Raw genomic sequence first — 12,262 nt, 5'->3', positions numbered from 1 at the left:
TAGAAATTGTTATCCACACTTCTGTTCCCACTGATCTCCTCGACCACCAGGACTCCATTATTTTGTGTAGCTTGACGATTATCACGCTTTACAGTGTGAAATCGTACCCCATTAACAATGCATCCATTGTAAGGGCGCACCTCAGACGAAGGTTCCATTGCAAGTGAAAAGAAATCATCAAAGATATATTCTATCTCGCACTGCTGTAGAACCTGATAATTAATTATATATTAAAAATGATTACAAAAAATGAATCATCTCTCAACTTCCAATACTATGTATACCTGAGATCTGAACCAATCCGGAAATTTGTGTTAATATCTTATATATAAGTCAGAGGCACTTTGAGCTTTACGACGAATTAACCTCAAGTGTTGCATAGAAAATTGATCATTTGAAAGTTATATCAAAGTATTTATCCTAGAACTTAGAAATTTATAAAGTTTGAAACGTAATTGCGATAGTCTGTTATTTCTTTACAATTGTTGAGAATGTATTAATGTGCGATATGTTTTTCCTCCGCTGATAGTGTCTGTAAAGTTGACATCCCTAATGGTCGTGCCCTTTGCCTAAATAATTCAAATTCACCAAATATCTCATGATCGGGAATGTTATAATCATTTCGTTCATCTCTATTGAATCTTGTTTCAATCCAACTTAGATATCGTGAGCAGAAGTTCCATGATTCATTCATTGCATATGCTTCCGCTATAGACCCCTCATGACATACTTTGTTCTATACAAATTTTTTTAATGTTCATAAACTTATTTCAATAGGATACATCCAATTGTAACTAACTGAACCCACCACTTTGGTTTCATATGGTAGATGAACAGCAAGGTGTACCATTACATCGAAGAAGGCAAACGAGAATATTTTCTCCAACTTACAAAGTATGACTATGATGTCTGCTTGTAGTCTATTCAAATCACTTATATGTATTATTTTTGCACATAAGTCACTAAAGAATGTACACAATTCAACAATAGCATTGGATACATTCTTTGGTAGGTATGTTTGAATACCAATAGGAAGTAGTCAGTAAAGCAACACATGACAGTCGTGTGTTTTCAGCCCCGATATTTTCCATCTTTGTCATTTATACATTGTTATATGTTAGACACGAATCCATCAAGAAATTTCACTGATTTCAAATACTTAAAAACAAAATCCGTTCATTATTAGTTAATGTGTACACTGCATGTGGTCTTACAAATCTGTTATCGACTTGTATCAAGTGTAGGTCATTTCTTATCTTCAAATCTTGTAAGTCTAATCGAGCGTTCGTTGTATCCTTTGTCTTTCCTTCAATATTTAACAATGTGCCCACCAAATTGTCGCATATGTTTTTTTTCAATATGTATTACATCCAATTTATGTCGTAACAATAGTTTGGACCAATATGGAAATTGAAAAAAAATACTTTTCTTAGTCTAGTTTAAAGTTCGTTTTTTTATCTTGCTTCGATTGATGTTTGCTAAGTACATAAAAGTTCAATATACTTATTTGTTGTATGATCTCTTCTCCATTCATTACGACTGGAGGAGGTCTACGTTTAACTTTTCCATCATGTTGTCTACTTCGGCACCAACTATGATTCTCTAGAAGATAACGTCGATGTTCCATAAATGATATTTTCCCTCTTATCCCAAAGGATGAATTATCTTCTTTACATATTGGACATGCTTGATAACATTTTGTACTCCACCCAGATAGGTCACCGTATGCAGGGAAGTCATTAATATTCCATAATAAGGTGGCATATAATTGAAAAAACTCACTAATAACATAATAATAAGTTCATACACCAATTGTCCATAACTCTTTCAACTCTTCAATCAATGGCTGCAAGTAAACATCAATTTCCTTTCCAGGAGATTTTTGGACCAGGTATGTAAGACCCTAACACTAAATCTAAAGTGGAAGTTAAATAGAGAAGAAAAATCCTAAGTAAGGATATTGGAACAAAGGGAAGAAAACATTAAAATTATCCAAAAAGGTGACCAAAGATCCAAACACCTATGAAGGGCTTAAAACATGTTTGACGCAAGAAGGCATGGAGGATGGAAGCAAGAAGTGTAAAACCCTAACACCAAAACTAAAGTTAAATAAAGAAGAAAAATCCTAAGTAAGGATATTGGAACAAAGGGGGAGAAAACATCAAAACTATCCAAAAAGGTGACCAAGGGTTGCATACCACCAAGAAAACGCATGCAAGAGCCATGCGGACAAGGCAGCAAGCATGCGTCGAAGGAGCATGCTAGGCGCGCCAGCCATGTGTCGAGGCCAAACGCATAGGTCGTGCGCCAAGTGCACATGCCATGTGTCAAGGCCTAATGCACAGGTCATGCGCTATGCACGTAGGCCATGCGGCGAGGACAAGCACAGGCCATGCGTCAAAATGCACACCCACGCGTCGATGGAGAACGCGCAACCCATACGTCGATGAGTGCCTGCCTATGCATCGAACGAGCAAGTGAGCCATCCTATGCACTATCGAGCGACCATGTGTCGATGCACTAGGCCAAACGCACGCCCATGCGGCCGATAGTGCCTATGCGGCAAAGCATGCCATGCATGCAAGCAACTAGGCAGCACACCATGCGATGATGGTCAGTAACATGCGTTCATGCCTAGTAGGCCGAGCAAGCACACCTAGCAAGCCCATGCGTCGAGGGTGAGCGGCCACTCTATGCATTAGTGAAAATCAACTCATGTGTTGGCTAAGTTGGACTTTGATGAAGGAAAGGTGAGTTGCTATACATTAAGAATCAAAGGAGAGGCTAATTGATGGAAAATTTCAAGGGAGAATGCCAAGGGTTATGAATATAAGACTTAAGCAATTTGAGTAGGAAAATATGTGAAGTGTTTTAAGGGATTTAGGTGGCAAAAGAGGGATCACATAAAACTCAAGTAGGAGGTGGCTAAGGGAGATTTCATGCAACAAAAGGGACTTTGGCTGGCAAGCTGAAGGGAAAACAACTCAAGGCTAGTATAGGGATAGGCTGGGTAGACTTCATGTTGGCAGCTTCAAAGTAAGACAAATGGGAGTTGTGTTGTCAACATAGGGTGAGTTTGAAATGGCTATAAATAGGGGAGTTGGGCAAAGGAAATTCATTCATACCAGCACCTAAGTCATGTGTTGAGAGCATTTTTAGAGAGTTATGTTGAGTTATTAGGCTAATTTGAGATCAAAAGAAATAAAGTTGCATTGGTGAGATAGTGAGGCAGCAAGACGCGTAGCCAGCTCAAGGCAGCCGGATGCACAGCCTTTCACGCACGCAGTGCTGCGTCCAGCCATCCATCCTTCTGCACGCACGCATCGCCCATCCCGTGCGCCAGCCAACGCGCCTGCCTACCCCGTGCAACGAATCCTCAATGCGTCTGCCTTCCCCATGCAGCGCCCAACCCCAACGTGCAACGCCTAGCCCATCGCACACGTCCAGCGCGCAGCGCACACCTAACGCACCAGCTTGTGCAGCACCCCACACCCACCCTGCCTACTGCCCAACGTCCAGCTGCCTATTTTGGACCAAATAACCTCTAAAGAGACCAACTTTTGTATTTTGGAAGATTTTGAGTAGGGTAAGTTGGTATTTTCAATAAATAATGATATTTTGGCTAAATTTAACATTATCTATTTATATAACAAATATTAATTAAGGAATTTCCATTGATATGGAGAAATTCATAAGAAAGTAGTCCAAAGGTGATTTTAGTGGAAAACGTGCCAACGGTGAGTGTTTATTTAGTTTTATGCTTTGATATGTGAATAAATGCATATGTAAGTGCAAAATACATGCTTGTGATGTTATGATAATTGCCATGATATTGTTTGTGAAATTGCTATGGAAACTGAGATCATACCCTGATTACATAGTTAGCATGCTTAACAAAAGGTGCTTGGCGGGAAAATATAGTCGGTCTCGGTCAGCGAGAAATAATAGTCGGTGACGACCGACGGGAAATATAGTCAAGTACCTAAGCATGATTAGTGGGATAAAAAATTGTCGGTGTGCACATTGGCGGGAAGTGGGTTATAGGAAAGTTTCCATAGGTAGTTGTGATGATTGATAATGTATCCATGATATGAGCATGCCACGTATAGTATGAGACTGAAGAATGTTGATTAAATGAACATATACATGATCATGCATAAACTATACTGGAATTATGATTATGTGATTGATTTAAAAAAGATATGATTTGCAAAGTGATTATTATTTAAAAAAAACCACTCATTGGGCTTAGTAGCTCACACTCTTCCAAATGTTTTCTTATATCCTCCCTCCCCCAGGTAGCAAATCAGAGCGTTCAAGGAGGAGTCTGCTACCCACCATCACACCCAAATTTGGTAAATTCTCAGGGCACGGCTCGGATCATGTAACAAAGAATATAGTAAATTTAACTATATATATGAAAAATAGATCGAGTGTTGTAAACATACTGAAGTCTTTAATAGATATGAGGGGAATGTTAAATGTAAATATTGTCTTGGAATACTACTAGTTAACCCTCACGCTCCCTTCCCGGTCTTAGGGGTTAAGGCTAGGAAGAGGGTGTGACAAGAAGACTTGAAAAATGGCTAAGGGTTGCATATAACCAATGCAAAGGCATACATGAGCCATGCAGACACGCGCAGGCAGCATGCGTCGAGTGAGCATGCTAGTCGCGCAAGCCATATGTCGAGGCCAAGTGCACAGGCCATGCGCCAAACGCACAGGCCATGCGTCGAGGCCAAGCGCAAAGGCCATGCGTCGAGGACAAATGCACAGGCTGTGCGTCAAGCGCGCAGCCTATGCATCGTTGGTGTATTCTGAGCGTCTTACCTATGCGTAGAACGAGCAAGCGGGCAAGCCATCCTATGTGTCGAATGCTGCCGAGTCTGCTGATCAGCCATGTGTCGATACGCTATACCAAGCGCACGCCCATGCGGTGAGGCATGCCCATGTGGCCGAGCGTGCCTATACGGCCGAGCACGCCTATGCAGCAAAGCGCGCAAGCGTCTAGGCAACATGCCATGCATCGATGGATAGCACCATGCGTCCATGCTTAGTAGGTCGAGCAAGCACACCTAGCAAGCCATGTGTCGAGGGTGAGCGGCCACCCTATGCATTGGCTAAGTAGGACTTTGATGAAGGAAGGGTGAATTGCTATGCGTTTAAGAATCAAAGGTAAGGCTAATTGATGGAAAACTTCAAGGGAGGATGCCAATGGTATACGAGTATAAGTCTTAAACAATTTAAGTAGAGAAATATGTGAAGTAATTAAGTGATTTAGGTGGCAATAGGAGGATCACACAAAATTCTAGTAGGAAGTGGACAAAAGAGATTTCATGCAATTGAAGTCTGATCACCCCAAGCAGGAGGTGAGTAAAGAATATTTCATGCAAAAAAGGAGATTTTGGCTGGCAAGCTGAAATGAGAACAACTCAAAGCTAGGCTGGGTAGACTAAGTGTTGGCAGCTCTAAAGTGAGACAAATGAGAGTTGAGTTGTCACCATGAGTTTGGAATGGCTATAAATAGAGAGGTTGGGAAAGAGTAATTTATTCATACCATCACCTAAATCGTGTGTTGAGAGCATATTTAGAGAGTTACGTTTGAGTTATTAGGCTTCCAAGTTGATTGGAGATCAAAAGAAACAAGGTTGCGTTGGTGAGGCATTGCGTTAGCCGGACACACAGCCAACCCACACCCTGCACGCACGAAGCGTTGCGTCTGTCCGTCCGCATGCGCCTTGCTCGATGCATCCCACGCTCTAGCCCAGCGCAACTGCCTCCCCCGTGTGACGCATCACGCCCAATGCACGCCCAACACAACACATGCCCAAACGCGCCAGCCCCTGTGTGGCACAGCACGCCTACTCTGCCTACTACTCAACGCTCAACTGCCTACCACAGTCCAAATAACCTCTAAAGAGGCTAATTTTGGGATTTTGGCTAAATTGGAGTAGGGTAAGCTGGTATTTTCATTATATAATGATATTTTGGCTAGTTTGACATTATTTATTGATATAACAAGTATTAATTGATGAATTTTCATTGATATGGAGGAATTCTCAAGAAGGTATTCTCAAGGTGATTTTAATGGAAATACTTGCTTGCGGTGAGTGTTTACTTAGTTTTATGAGTTGATATGTGGATAAATGCATATGTAAGTGCCAAATGCATGTTTATGATGTTATATTGTTGCCATGATATTGCTTGTGAAATTGTTATGGAAACTGAGATTATACCCAGATTACATAAGTTAGTATGCTTAACAAAAGGTGCTTTACGGAAAAATATAGTCGGTGACGACCGGCGGGAAATATAGTCAAGTACCTAAGCATGTCGATGTGCACATTGGCGGAAAAAGTGGATTATAGAAAAGTTTCCATAAAAAGCTGTGATGATTGATAATATGTCCATGATATGAGCATGCCACGTATAACATGGAACTGGAGGATGTTGATTGAATGAATATATACATGATCATGCATAGATTATACTGGAATTGTGATTATGTGATTAATTTCCCAAAAATATGTTTTGCAAAGTGATTATTATTTTAAAAGAACAACTCACTAGGCTTAATAGCTCACACTCTTCCAAATGTTTTCTTATATCCCCCCTAGGTAGCAAAGCGGAACGTTCAGGAAGGAGTCTACTAACCACTATCACCCCAGGACTTAGTAAATTCTCAGGGCACGACTCGGATCATGTAATAAAGAATATAGGAAATTGAACTATGTGTATAAAAGATAGATAGAGTGTTGTAAACATGTTGAAATCTTTAATGGATATGGAGGGGGGAGGGGGGGAATGTTAAAATTAAATGTTTTCTTGGAATACTAGGTGTACCCTCACGCTCCCTTCCAGGTCTTGGGGGCTAAGGCTAGGGAGGGAGTATGACAAGGTATGAGCAAAGACATGAAGAAGTTTGTTTCCTTCATGCATTTCCAAGGGGACAAATTATAAGGAATTATCACCACAGGCCATATACTATAAAAAGTTCTCATATTTCCAAACGGATTGAACCCATTTGAAGCTAATCTCAAACAAACATTTCGGGGATCTAAAGAGAAATGAGGAAATTCACGATCAAAATGTTTTCATCCCTCTATAACACCTAGATGCCGCAATACATCCTCTATTTCAACTCACTTATCTTTATGCCATCTCATGTCAGAAGCGCCTTCTTTTGATGCAAACAATCATTTTAATCTCGATATCAATAAAAAATGACGCAATACCTTATGTGGTATTTTTTTTACCCTTGCCATTATTAACTTTATACCGAGACTCACCACAAACGGGGCATTGTTGCAAATCTGTAAATTTTTTCTAATACAATACACAATCATATTTGCACGCATGAATAGACTCATAACCTAGGCATAAATCACGCAATTTTCGCTTAGCTTCATAAAAGGAAGTAGGTATAGCGGGTCAGCTGGAAACACTGCTTTTAAAAATTCTAGCAACATGTCAAACGATTTGTTACTCTAGCCATTGAGAACTTTGATATGCATTAACTTCACTAAAAGGTTAAGGATGAAAATTGCGAACAACCAGAGTATAGTTCATTATGTGCTTCGATCATTAAATCCTCGAATATATTCGTGGTATCTCTTTCTTGACCATTAGATGACATTTCCTTCTTAGTCCCTTCTTTATTTTCATCTTCATTTTCATTTGGAACTTGTAGATCGTTTATAAGATTCAACATCTCATTTTCTTCGACAACGTTACCCTCTATACTATCTACTTTAACATTGTGTATTGAATGAGTTGTATTACTTTCAAACCCTCTAGATAAGTTTACAGCTCTCCATGATATACTCACTCACATTATGAGGGAGATATTCCATATGTTAATAGATGTCATTCCACAATATCTAATTTTCCCAAATTGAACTCCTTCTCTATACTCCACTGATAACTTATTTCTTAGTTTAATCAATTCTTTATTCATCCTTAAAAATAAATCTTTTCTGACCAACTTATAATCTAAAACAATAACCTGTATTAGAGGATAGAGTACAAAATTTTTATTAAGCATGAATTTTGATTAATTTAATAAACAATTCCACGTTTGTTCGGAGAATTTAAAATTTTAAATAATCTCTAATAGGTGATTTGACTTGTGTATACACAACATCCATGGAGTATAATTTGTAATAAAAAAAAAATAATGAACATTTAGGAATGTGATTATATATTTTCACTTTTCAGAAGCATATTTCTTCCATATTTCTTACCATGATTTGCATCTTTCTTAAGTACAATTATTATTAGACGAGACTTAAACTTTTCAATTTTGAATTTTTGTGATGTACTAGCTGCAAAGGACTAAAGACTAAACTAAGTCCAAAATTAAGTAATAAGTAAAATGGGTCCCTTTTTTGGCCCTAATGTTATTGATTTGATTTGAAAACCAATGTGTTTTTGGGGATATAAAGTTGAATTTTCCTTCGTGAAGTTAGTTGAATTAACAAAGTGAACACTATGTGATGTATCGTTTTACTTATACATGTGTCGAACATCTCACAAACTAAATAACATACGTTAGTTACTCCTATTATTATCAATTTGAATATCCACCTCTTCATGTTTATCATTTGAGAAGAATCTCTTTAAACTCTCTTAACAAATGAACACACTATTGTCATATCCTATAAGAGAGAACAGACAAGTCTTTCACAAGTACTGCCTTGAATAGTTGATTCTTAGGTTAACCAGACTGAACTGCTTTATACAATTATTAGAACTGAAGAAAATTTTAGACTTCAGAAAGAAAACTCAAGAAAATCATCAACTTCTAAAACCAGATTCCTATCCATGCTCATCATTAGAGACAATGACATAACTTTTAAGAAGAGTGATGATTAAATGTTCATAGAATTTTCAATAGAAGTTTTAGTCATATACACAAACATCATAATAAATTTGAAATATATTTTTAATTAGTTTTAGTTAAAAAAGTCACTAAATCCCTAACCTTAAGAATTAAAAGAAAAAAAAAGACTCAATCCACCAAATTGTAGAAATTGTAACATCCACAATCCACAATCCACAATTCACAATAACATCCACAATCCACCAAATTACAGAAATTGTAACGTAATGAAATGGGTCAATCTCAATTAAGGCAACAAGGAAAGAAAAAAATCCTATGTTATAAACATTAGATTTAATTTAAAGAACAACAAAAGAGATAGATGTTAAATGACAATAAATCAAAACAATAGTAATTGGATTTCAAATCCATGAGAAATGAAACAATGGCTTGAATTTACAAAATAAGAGAAAGGAAATGAAAGGGATGTGGGTGGACTTGTTGAAAGCTTGCGAAGGACACTGGAGCAGTAGACAACACGCGAACGACGAAGGCAAATGAAAGGAAATGAACGATGGACGACAGGCAAGGCACACGAAGAGAACGGTGAAGGAAATGAAGGAAATGAACGGCGAAGGAAATGAAGGAAATGAACGACGGACAGCAAGGCACGCGAAGAGACGCGAACGACGACGACAGGCAACAATGAAGAGAAGCAAATGAAATAGGACGACAACGGTAGCGAGCGGTGACGACAGGTGAGCGGATCGACGGCAGGCGAACAATAAGGCAGGCGGCGGTAGGCGACGGTGGGCTAGGGTTTGCAGATTGAGGTTAATGGGGAAGAAGGGAGGCTGTGATGCAATCTGGTATATACCAGATCGGATCTCCCGACAGCTATTGACGGCTGTCGAGAGATCCTAAGGAACTCCCGACGATTAAATCACTGCGTCGGGAGATAGGTCCGATCTCTCGATGGTCCCTTAGCACGTCAGGAGATAGGTCCTATCTCCCGACGCAGTGATTTAATCATTGGGAGTTCCTTAGGAACTCCCGATGGGCCCTTACGTCATCGGAAGAGACCCTATCTCCCGACGACAGATTTAGGTGTGGGGCGAGCTTCTTTTTCTTGTAGTGTTACCATTCATAATATGTTTTAAATGTGGTCCTTGTTATTATTTATCTATTTCTTGTTGCATTTCCTTTTCACAAACTTGTTTGAGGGAATTTCATGATAATTCTTTTACCAATTTACTTTCTCAAGATCGTCGTAGCGAGAAAAAACTATTAGTTATGATTGACTACGTTGATTGAAAAAGGACAACTTCTAATGTCAACATCCAATATTTGTGACAAAGTTAAAAAAAAAATATGAAGATCACTTTAATCTCAAGTGATTATGTCCATTATTCTTTATTTATTGTCAACTATTAAACTATATGATCAATATGAATAAAACTTCGTGGATAAAGTACCAATTATCATTTTCAAAGTCGATGGTTCGATCTTCAATTCTTGTAATTGTTGACTATAAAATCATTACATTATAAACTATACGTGATAATGATATGATAAAATTGAAGAAAAATTAGGTATTTTACATTTCGCTTGATAACCATCAAACTTAAAAGAATAAATATATAGATTGAGTATACTCCATACAATATATATTCTCTTGGTTATCAAAGAATTTATTTCCCCTTAAAAATATAACAAAGTTGGAAAAATTGATGAATAAAGAAAAAAAAAGAGGGAAAGTTGAATAGGTGAAGAGAAAGCAGGGAAGTGGTAGGTTAATTTATTTGGAAGTTTTGATTTGTCCCACATCGGTGAAAGTTAAAAATGAGCAGCGGGAATGAGGTATAAAAGGAAATGTAGGGAGACCGTGGAAACATACTTACTTGGACGGGGCTTTTGGGCGATCAAGAAGATCCACAGCCTAGGTTGGTGACCTTCATTGCACATACCGGAGGGGTGCCTACCTAAGGTCTGTCCAACGTGGTAGAGTCTACGTCATAATTTGTGGTAGTGGGGGCCTGCGTTCGCGCGGCCCCTATCAATGTGTAGTTCAATAATTCCTTTACTGTTTCCTTAGATTAGATAGGAACCTTATTTCGATTTATAATTTGTTAATGAAGTTTTCGATTCTCATGGCGCAATCTTTTCTGTAGTTGTATGTTATTCATATATTTTGAGGTTGGGTAAAAATTGAGAAAAGTTGGAATAAGTGCACCAATAATTAAAGTCTATATCATTAAAAACGAAATTAATTATTTTTGTAAGCTACTTTTGAGTTCTTAAAATCAATAAATAACAAAGGATTGGAGGTGTAAATAGATTAAACAAAATAAAAAAAACAAAATGGTTGGATTTTCTCTCAAAAGTAAAATCAAAAAACAAAATGGTTAGATTTTCTCCCAATTTTTGTTGAGATGGGGAATTCGGAATATTCGAAATAAAATCTCAAAATTGAGGAAAAAAACAAAATTCTCCCCATCAAAATTTATGGAAATTTTAAATTATAGAGGAGAGTATCCATTACTTCTACCAAATATTCTATCGACTCAATAAAGCTTCTCATCAAGAAATCTTGGTATTCTTGATTCATTGCTGATGAGGTACTTCTATAAACATTATTTCCCTCTTAAATTTTACCTTAACTTTCTATATTCCACACTACTAAAATTTTGGTTAAAATTTCTTAAACTTGTGTTTGTAAGTGATCACACTTGCGAAATTTGGTATTAAAGATAAAAACGTGTGAAATGATGACTAGAATGAATATTTGATTAATTTTGACTATAACATTGTAACAATTCAACTCCATAGGACTTATATTAGGCCATTACTACATGTATGTATACATCTTAGAACGGTACTTTAATGAATTGGCCAAAACCAGATAAATTTTATAAAACAAATAACTTTAATTAAATCTAAATAACTGAAAATCTCTGATTAGGTTACCCTTAAAAAAATATAAAGCAACAACTGGATTTTTTTTAAAACATCCAATCGTGCAATAACTAAAGATTTTTGAATCAACGACAAAACAGAGATTTAAAATACAAAAAACATGGAAACATGAGTGGAAGCATATGATAGTTTCAGTGACACGATCACGGATTCCTCTTGTCATTTGCCGTTGTGTCCTTACTCTTATTAGAAAAACATAACATCATAAAGAATTAGTATAAAATACTCAATAAGTAATCCCACTATTGGGGTCAGGCTATGCATACATATTTGCAAATGTATGTATACTGGTGGGACAAGCATATTGTCATTCATAAAAAAAACATGAGATCGTAAACACTTAGAAACATAAAAACATGGATGGCCATCTAGTGAACAATGTAACCCAACTAACATGTATTTGGTGGCTTGAAGGAACATAAATATGGTAGGAAACCCGTCGGTCCCCAAGGTTGAACATGGTAG

The 12,262-nt window shown here is 37.5% G+C and overlaps 1 non-coding gene across 1 annotated transcript; it reads left to right on the top strand.

Moving 5' to 3' along the window:
• Window positions 1-10,714: 10,714 nt before the first annotated feature.
• LOC120087366 (U1 spliceosomal RNA) lies at window positions 10,715-10,878 on the top strand. The gene has a single exon (XR_005484504.1). It is a non-coding gene; the product is annotated as a U1 spliceosomal RNA (small nuclear RNA).
• Window positions 10,879-12,262: the final 1,384 nt, after the last annotated feature.

The sequence above is a fragment of the Benincasa hispida genome, chromosome 9, assembly GCF_027475165.1.
Source record: "Benincasa hispida cultivar pf3 chromosome 9, pf3_genome.v1.1, whole genome shotgun sequence".
Lineage (NCBI taxonomy): Eukaryota > Viridiplantae > Streptophyta > Magnoliopsida > Cucurbitales > Cucurbitaceae > Benincasa > Benincasa hispida.
The sequence above is the reverse complement of the archived record's forward strand: the minus strand, read 5'-3'. Positions and strand labels throughout refer to the sequence as shown.